Source organism: Mandrillus leucophaeus, unplaced genomic scaffold (genome assembly GCF_000951045.1).
Source record: "Mandrillus leucophaeus isolate KB7577 unplaced genomic scaffold, Mleu.le_1.0 Scaffold273, whole genome shotgun sequence".
Lineage (NCBI taxonomy): Eukaryota > Metazoa > Chordata > Mammalia > Primates > Cercopithecidae > Mandrillus > Mandrillus leucophaeus.
This window is the reverse complement of record NW_012102843.1, coordinates 694,603-703,573: the sequence shown is the minus strand read 5'-3', so window position 1 is coordinate 703,573 and position 8,971 is coordinate 694,603. Positions and strand designations below refer to the sequence as shown.

At 42.0% G+C, this 8,971-nt stretch overlaps 1 protein-coding gene across 1 annotated transcript in view; it reads left to right on the top strand.

Annotated features, from left to right (window-relative positions):
• The window catches only part of DDX10 (DEAD (Asp-Glu-Ala-Asp) box polypeptide 10), a 275,033-nt gene that overhangs the window by 6,065 nt on the left and 259,997 nt on the right, over positions 1 to 8,971 (top strand). The window lies entirely within an intron of this gene.

The following is an 8,971-nucleotide window of genomic DNA, read 5'->3' as shown; positions in this document are numbered from 1 at the left end:
AGCTGGGCGGCGTGTCACTGCGGCGAGGGGTTGCACAATGGAGGCGGCGGATCTGTCACCGGGACCCTGCCGGGAATGGGAGGTCACGCCGGGTGCCACAGCTCAAACCTCTGCACCGTCCTGGCCACTCTTCTGCTTGCCACACTGTTCCTAAAAAAATGATAGAAATGCGGCGGTACCTAAGGGTAGGGAGACTAATCCTGTAATAGCTACAGTCATATCCATAGTAATAATACTGATGACAATAATGGTAATAATGACACCTGCATTTTAAAGCAGTCACCATGTGCTTACAGTAATTGTTTGACTTGATCTGAGGTATGGATATTAATAATCCTACTTAATAGGTAGGAGAATTGAGGTTCTAAGAGGAATGAAACTTGTCCGAATCTCTCACGCTTAGTAGGTGGTGTGAAATTGGAAGCTAGATCCATGTCTTTCTAATCCCAAAGCCTTTGCTTTTAACCATGAAGCCAGACTGCATGCCTCAACATCATCTGTGCTCCTTCCTGTGCCCACCTCGTTTCTCCACAGGCTTCATGTCCGTATCCAAGAATTGGCCTAGAAAAGCTGGACCACTGGTCTGTTTCTGTCACATATCATCCTCATATTGTAGCTGTTGTTCCCAGATGAGTATACCTGTAACGATCACTTTGACCTCCTGACTTCTTCCCCAAACTCCAGGCTCCACAGGTCTGTCAATTCCTTTTTTCCCTTTCTCTAAATCCCATGTTTGTTGGCCTTGACCCACATCATTCAGCTTCTCAGCCCCCTTCTAGTGCAGTACAATCAGGGATTTAATAGATGGAACATTCTTGGAATTAAAGTTGCCATTGTAACAAATTACTGCAAACTTGGTGGCTTAAAACAACAGAGATCTTGAGGTCAGGAGTTCGACACCAGCCTGACCAACATGGTGAAACCCCCGTCTCTACTAAAAATACAAAAAAATTAGCCAGGCATAGTGGCAGGCGCCTGTAATCCTAGCTACTCAGGAGGCTGAGGCAAGAGAATCGCTTGAACCCGAGAAATGGAGGTTGCAGTGAGCTGAGATCGCGCCATTATACTCCAGCTGGGGTGACATGAGTGAGACTCTGTCTCAAAACAAAAAAACAACAAACCCAACAACAACAGAGACTTACTGTATCACAGTTCCAGAGGCCACACATCTGAAGTCAGTTTCACTGGGCCAAAATCAAGGTGTCAGCAGGGACATGCTCCCTCCAGAGGTTCTAGGGGAGACTCTGTTTCTTGCCTCTTGTAGTTTCTGGTGGATGCTGGCATTCCTTGGCTTGTGGCTGCATAATTCCAGTCTCTGCCTTCTCCTGTGTCAGTCTACCTGTGTTCCTCTGTTATAAGGACGCTTGTGATTGCGTTTAGGGCCTACACACATAATCCGGTATAATCACCCCATCTCAAGATCTTTCATCACATCTGAAAAGTCACTTTTGCCATATAAGGTAACATTCATACCTTCCAGAGATTAATACATGGACATAAATTGGGATCATTTTTAGCCTATCATATCCTAGCTCCACCATCTCAGCAGACCATAGAGCTAGAAACCTAGGAGCAGTCTTAGGTACTTCTCTCTTACCTACTCTTATAACCAGTCCGTCACACTGGTGATCTGTTCTGCTTAAATTTTTCAAATGCTTCTTCATCCTACTGCATTGTCTTCAGCCCCCATCATCTCTTGTCTGGATTACTATAGTAAATTTTGCTTTGGACAGGGATCAGCAAGCTTTGTCTGTAAATGATAGTGAATGTTTTCAGCTTTGTAGTCATAAGGGTGGAACTACTTACTCAATTGTGCCCTTGTAATACAAAAGCTGCCATAGAAATACTTAAATGAATGGGTGTTGTTTTTCAGTAAAACTTTAATTAGTGAAACAGGTGGCTGATAGGATTTGGCCCCTGGGCCTTAAACCCTTTCTGATTTATCCTCTATACTTCTGCCAGAATGATTCTTTCCAAGATGAAGATCTAATCATTTTACTCCTGATTAGAACCCTTCCTTGGTTCACAGTTACTTTTAGAAAAATTGTCAAATTCAGTGTGTCAACAAGAAATACAACTCTTCAGTCTGCTGAAGAGTAAGTTATTTGTGGTCAGGCTGACCTGGTTTAAATCTCACTCTCTTCGGGTATTGGCTAGTCAGGTTTCTTCACCCCTCTAAGTCTCAGTTTCTTCTTTCAAAAAACAGAAGTTATTAGCCACCCAGAGTGTTGTAAGGCCCAAATGAGATAATGTGTATACACCAAGCGGTACATGATAGGCATATATGAAGGAACAGCTTGCAGTTTTGTGAGTTGTCCATGCTTCTTGTGCTTCTCATCCTGGTACTTGACGTTTCCACTGCGTGCAGTGAGCGGACACGTCTGCCCACTCTAAGGAAAGGTACTCTTCCTTCAAGATTTAGTGCAAACCCGTCTTCATCACCTCCCCTGGCTGAGTTAGGGCTACTGTGCATGTGTAGCATTTTGTAGAAACCTTTATGACAACATTTATCAACTATCTGCGATGATTGGCTTCTTTAACTTTTTTTTTTTGGCCAGATACTTTTTTATTTAAAATATTAATGAAATAAATGATTCATACAAAATACTATGATATACGTGTGACACTTAAAGGCTGATGAAACAATTATGTGCCTGCCAAATAGCTGAAGAAATAGACAACTAAATATTACAATGAAACATTTCTTATCCTAACAAAATGGCAAACCAGCATAGGCAGCTGGATTCCTCCCTCAGCTCTGGGGAAATTTTTGAACTCAAAATAAAATTACAGACAAAATTAATGTAATAGACAAGGGGAGTACATAGGAATATGCCAGAATGCTATAATACTTGTTAATTAGGAAAAGCAATTTAAATGGGTCTTAAGTCTATTATAAGAGCAAATGGAGAAAATGTTGTATAAACAGAATAAGAACACTAAATTTATGCAATAGAAAGTATAAATGAAGAAAAGAAATGCAAGGAAAGTATAAAAAATGAAAAAAATACTTTTAAATGATAGTAGTATTAGGTCCTAAAATAATAGAAATTGCAATAAATATAAATGGATTAATCTGGTCAATTAAAGTGAGAGACTCTAAGATTTTATTTAAAATATCTAACAACATATTCTTTGCAAGAGAAAATATGAAGATATAAAAAGAAGAAAGCACATATTAACAACAACTTTGAAGTCCACACTGTGATGCCATTAATTACATCTCCTTCCCCCAGAGGTATTAATTACTCCAAATTTTGTGTCTGTTATTTCAGAATTAGTTTACTATTACTATGTAACAAATTAGCACAAGCTTAGTGGCTTAAAACAACATACACATATTATCTCACAGTTTATGTGTGTCAGGGTTATGGGCATGGCTTAGCTGGGTCCTCTGTTCACAGCTTGACAAGGCTGCAATTAAGATTAAGATTGGCTGAGCTGTGTTCTCATCAAAGGCATAAGCAGGGAAAGATCTTTTTTTTTTTGGGACGGAGTCTGGCTCTGTCGCCCCGGCTGGAGTGCAGTGGCCGGATCTCAGCTTACAAGCAGGGAAAGATCTAATTCCAGATACCATAGATTGTTAGCAGAATTCCTCGTCATGTGGTTATAGGATTTAGGTTTCTGTTTTCTTACTGGTCATTGGCTTGGGGACACTTCCAGCTTTTGAGAGTCCTTTGCCACATAGGTTTTGCCATAGACTTACAACATCACAACATGTCAACTTACTTCGGGGTCAGTAGGAGAATGTTTCACTTCTGTCTGTGAATACAGAAGAATGACATTGCACTGCCTTTGCAATAACTTCATTAACTTTAAAAAAAAAACTCTCCTACTAGACCATGAACCTTTCAAGATCAGCAACCAGTGATGTGCTCATCTTTGCACTCCCTAGAGTCTGATAGCACAGTGCTTGTCCTTGAGTAGGTGCTCAGTCAGTGTTTAGATGTTGTTTGCTGTAAGACTAGACCTTTCCCAGGCAGCTTTGCTTTGGTTGGCAGCATTGGATTATTCTTTTTTTGTTTCTTGTTTCAGTAGTAATTGTGAACATTCATCAAACTTATGCGTGCTGGCTTTCCGTATACTCACCACAAATAACCCTGTGAAATTGTTCCCATTATACAGGTGAGACACCTTTAAGGCACAGCAAGGTTAAATGATTTGTGTAAGGTTAAACAGCTGAGAAGTGAAAAAGGCGTTCTAACCCAGGTAGTCTGATACCAGTGCAGCAAACCACTATGCTTTACTGTGTTGCATTTATTTAAATCCCATTTATTTCACTGTTGAAGGAGCAGCTTTCTCCCCCACTAAGTGTTGTTCTGTTTTACTTCTTTAATTTTAGAAATATTTTCTCAAGATTTGGTTGAGAAATAAATGCAGTGTGAAATCAATTGTCAAGGTTAGCAATACTAGGATATAATTATTTGAATAGCAGATTTATCATTCTCTAGGTAACCAAGGTGCAGGCCTTCACTATGTGGCTCCTCCGGTGGTAGCATTGTACATAAAACTTACTACATCACCATGGTACACAGGTGGTGCTCAGTAGCCTCACTGGTGAACTACTGAACAATTTGATTCTGAAACCTTTTGAAACAATTTGACAGGCACTTGTCTAGGCGGGTGTGAGTATACAGGTAAAAAATACATGCCCAAGTCCCTAGGTTACCTGGGTTTGCTATAGTGTGAGGGGTTGATGTAGTGTGACACATGTTATATTAGTATGTATAAAATGTTATAATCCTTTGTAACGTGTACCTCAGTGCTGTGGAGTTAGAGGATGGTGTAATTAGGGGAAGTTGAGTTATCCTGTACTGAGCTCCTGCTGGTCAGATGCGTTACAAAAAACAGGCTTCCTCTGGGTATGCTACCCTTCTTCCTGGTGGTTGCAACCTCAGGCCTGGCTTGGGAAGCTGGTGTGGGCTGGATTTCAAGCCCTGCATCTTATTTGTAGCAGATTTCATTGCGCAGTGTACAAACTGTCCAGTGGTTTACAGTTGCCAAGAATGGAGCTAAGCTTTTTTAAAAATCAGAGTTCATCAGATGGAAAAGATGGGCAAGGATGTTCTAGGTGGAGGGAACACGGGGAAATACAGAGAGGTGAAAATGCGTGGCATTCTTTGAGGGAGGAAATGCTCCTTGGAGTGTTGCATGCATTCCTGAGTTGGCTTCAGATAGGTTCGAGAAGGAGGTTGGACTGTGATGACATTGGAGGCTGCAGCAGGCAGTATAATGGCTTCCGAAAGTGTTCACATCCTAATACCTGGCACCTGTGAATATGTTAGATGGCAAGGGGTAATTAAGGTTGCTAATCAGCTGACCTGAAAGTAGGGTGATTATCCTGGATTGGGTGGGCCCAAGGTAATCACAGGTGTCCTTAGGTGTGGAAGAGGGAGGCAGAAGAGTCAGTGTCGGAGTGACGTGATGTGAAAAAGACTTGGAGTCTGTTGCTGACTTTAAAGACAGAAGAGGGTCACCACCTAGGAATGTGGGCAGCCTCTAGAGGCTGGAAAAGGCGGGGAAATGGACTCTCCCCTAGAGTCATCAGAAAATAAATGCAGCCCTGCTGACACCTTGATTTTAGCCAAGCGAAACCCATTGTGGACTTTTGACCTCCAGAACTCGAAGGTAATCTGTTTGCGTTGGTTTGTGGTAATTTATTACAGTAACAGTAGGAACTTTATACAGAGGCCACACTCAATCTGGAAGCCATGGGAAGTATGTTGCGGGACTCTGTATAGAGAATATATCCGAGCTGTAAAGGTTGGAGGGTAAGAGATCAGGTTGGAGACTATTGGTAGAGTCTAGGTCTTGGGTCCTTTGAGAGGCAGATGACAAAATGGGACTGGGTGAACTGGAGCTTTAGGGGTTGCAGGTGCAGGAGGGGGAATGTCTATGAAGGCTGAGGGAGAGGGAACAGGAGGAGGGAGGGAAAGGAGAGAAGGATGGAAGGAGAAGCAGGTAGGAAGAGTCTCAGACTGCAGCACAGTTCCAAGTAAACCTTCAGCCAGTCTGATGGGGAGTCACTGATCCAAAGTTGTCCATCAGAGGAATCCCCGGGCCTGCAGTAGCACTGCTGAGCCCCGCCATTGACTAGGAGCAGCCCGGGGGGAAGCATGGCTTTTTCATGGTGAGTCTAGAGAGGCCCAGCTGGCATTGTCAGTCATCTATACTTCTCACAGCAGGAGGGTGGTGTATTTCTAAGGGGTAGTGTGTGTTGGAGGGGCTGCTGGAAAACTAGGGATTGAAGCTCAGAAATGTTGAGCTAGCTGTGTTAGTTCAGCAGCTGTTTTCACTATTGCGGTAGGATTCTTTGCACCTGGGATTCATTTAGACTAATCAGCTGTACTGTATAGAAACTGCATTCAAACCTGATTTTTTTTTTTAATCAGAATTTTGTCTGGTGTAGTTGAGGCAGTTTGCTGTTCTTGACTGCAGTAGGTGGCGCATTCTAGGAAGTTTCAATGCTTTTTTCATCAGGCATTATTCACTTTAGCGAGAAATAGGCATTACTAGAGAGTTGTGAGAAGTATAAGAGGATGGTCAGATGTCACCCTTTTCTCCTTCTCCCCTTTCCAACTTTTCCAATAGCCGTGGGAAGCCTTTAATAAAGACCATCCCTGAAATATCTCTTCACTGAATTCAGAAGAATAGCGAGACAGATTTGTAGACTGAGTATGAGTATTATGGAGATGGAAGTGATTTTTCCCGCCCTAAGAAAGGGATAGAGGCAAGGGGAAAAGAGTTATTTTTCTGAGGTGGAGTCTAGCTCTGTGGCCCAGGCATACAGTGGCATTGTCTCTGCTCACCACAACCTCCGCCTCTCAGGTTCAAGCGATTCTCCTGCCTCAGTCTCCCAAGTAGCTGGGATTACAGGCGTGCACTACTGCGCCTGGCTAATTTTTGTAATTTTAGTAGAGACGTTTAAAAATTTAGAGATATTTTTAGGGTTTTGCCATGTTGGCCAGGCTGGTCTTGAACTCCTGACCCCAGGTGATCCGCCTGCCTTAGCCTCCCAAAGTGTTGGGATTACAGGTGTGAGCCACCGCGCCAGGCTGGGTTATTTTGTTTGTAGGAACCATAGCCATCTCCTGCTGTGGCTGCTATGTAGTCCTTGGAATATAACAGAATATCTAGAGCAGGGTCAGCAAACTCTTTTTCTGTAAAGGGCTGGATAGTCTGTGTTAGGCTTTGTGGTCCATACAGTCTCTGCAACAACTACATAGACAATAAGTAAATGAATTATTGTAGCTGTGCTCCAATAAAACTTTACTTACTAAAATAGGCAGCAAATTGGATTTGGCCTGTAGGCTGTAGTTTGCTGGGCCCTATTTTAGAACATCAGCAGAATCAAAATTTCCTTTTCTTTGTCTTCTTTTAAAGAATATGGCGCCTGAAATCCCAGCACTTTGGGAGGCCGAGGCGAGCGGATCATGAGGTCAGGAAATCAAGACTATCCTGGCTAACACGGTGAAACCCCAACTGTACTAAATACAAAAAAATTAGCCGGGTGTGGTGGCGGGCGCCTGTAGTCCCAGCTACTCTGGAGACTGAGGCAGGAGAATGGCGTGAACCCGTGAGGCGGAGCTTGCAGCGAGCCAAGTTTGCGCCACTGCACTCCAGCCTGGGCGACAGAGCGAGACTCCATCTGAAAAACAAACAAACAAACAAGTTATATAGTTTTCTATTGTAATGCTTGATGGAAGAGTGCTGGAGAAGTTTCATTCCCTCCAGGAGGTTAACTGACTTTAGGAAGACAGATGTGCTGTGCAATGTTTTGTTTGAGGAGCTCACTTTGCCCGTACTGTGTCTCTTGCTGGGGATTGAAGAGTGTGTTGGCAGCCTGCCTCCTTCTGTAGGCATTCCATTCCCTTTGAAAACAGTGTTTTAGCTGACAATACCACGAATGCAAGGGTGGACCACACCTACTTTTAATGCCTTGTTTGAAAGATTATCTTCTAGTTGAGGTTCCTTGCTCGGACAGTATGTTATTTGAGTAAACCATTCTTGTAATGCTGGTACGCTGATTCTGCCTCCTTTCCAGTGAGATCTGAAATGATTTGTAGGGATTAAGACAATGTTTTAGTATTTGTATTTTCAGCATTTGAGGGCACATAGTAAACCCTGCTTGGGCTATGTTAAGAATCATAGAAAAGATGTGTAGATTGTAAAATGCAATACAACTGTCATCCCTTTACTGCCTGGAGTGTAATTTAAATAAATTAACCATATAAATGCAGCTTTTTCCTTTTGCAAATCATGAATAATTTGGCAGCATATTTCCAGAAATGAGCAGTAGTTCCTGCCTTCAGCATCTGTAATAAAATAATTCTCCTGCGCAGCTGAAATTCAGAAAATTGGGTTTGTGCTAATAAAGAACGTCAGTAATGAATATTTGAATAATGTAAAGTTAGAGAGCAAAATGTTACTTATTGTGGCTTCAAAGCATGACAGACATTTCCCCCAATTATTTTAAAATAATACTCCTTCGGTAACCCCAAAATGAATAGTTATCAGGTTGGATTTCATAGGCCACTGATTTATGGTTAAAACTTTGAAAGGATTGTGCTAACAAGAAATATTTCTCCAACTTATTTCACTCTTTTTTCCAAATTGTGTGTATAGAACTATTTTCATTGTGATCTGTGGTTTATAGTAATTTTGTCCTCATTTCTTAAATTGATATCCCTTGAGGGATGATAGGAAGTATATTTTCTTCCTAAAATTGATGTGGTTGATGCTTTACTATGTTCAACATTTTGGAGGTTGGATAGTAATATGTGTGCTGTGTGTGCGTCTGTGTGTATTGGGTGACCTTTTTTTCCTTACCAATTGAAATGCTTACAAATGTATATTCAATTCAGGGATAGCCTCTTCAGGTCATATTTCCTTTCAGAAGGAATGATGGCTTTTAATTAGAAGTGATGATTGAATTCAACCCTGCATTACCAAGGATGAGCTAGGCAGTACA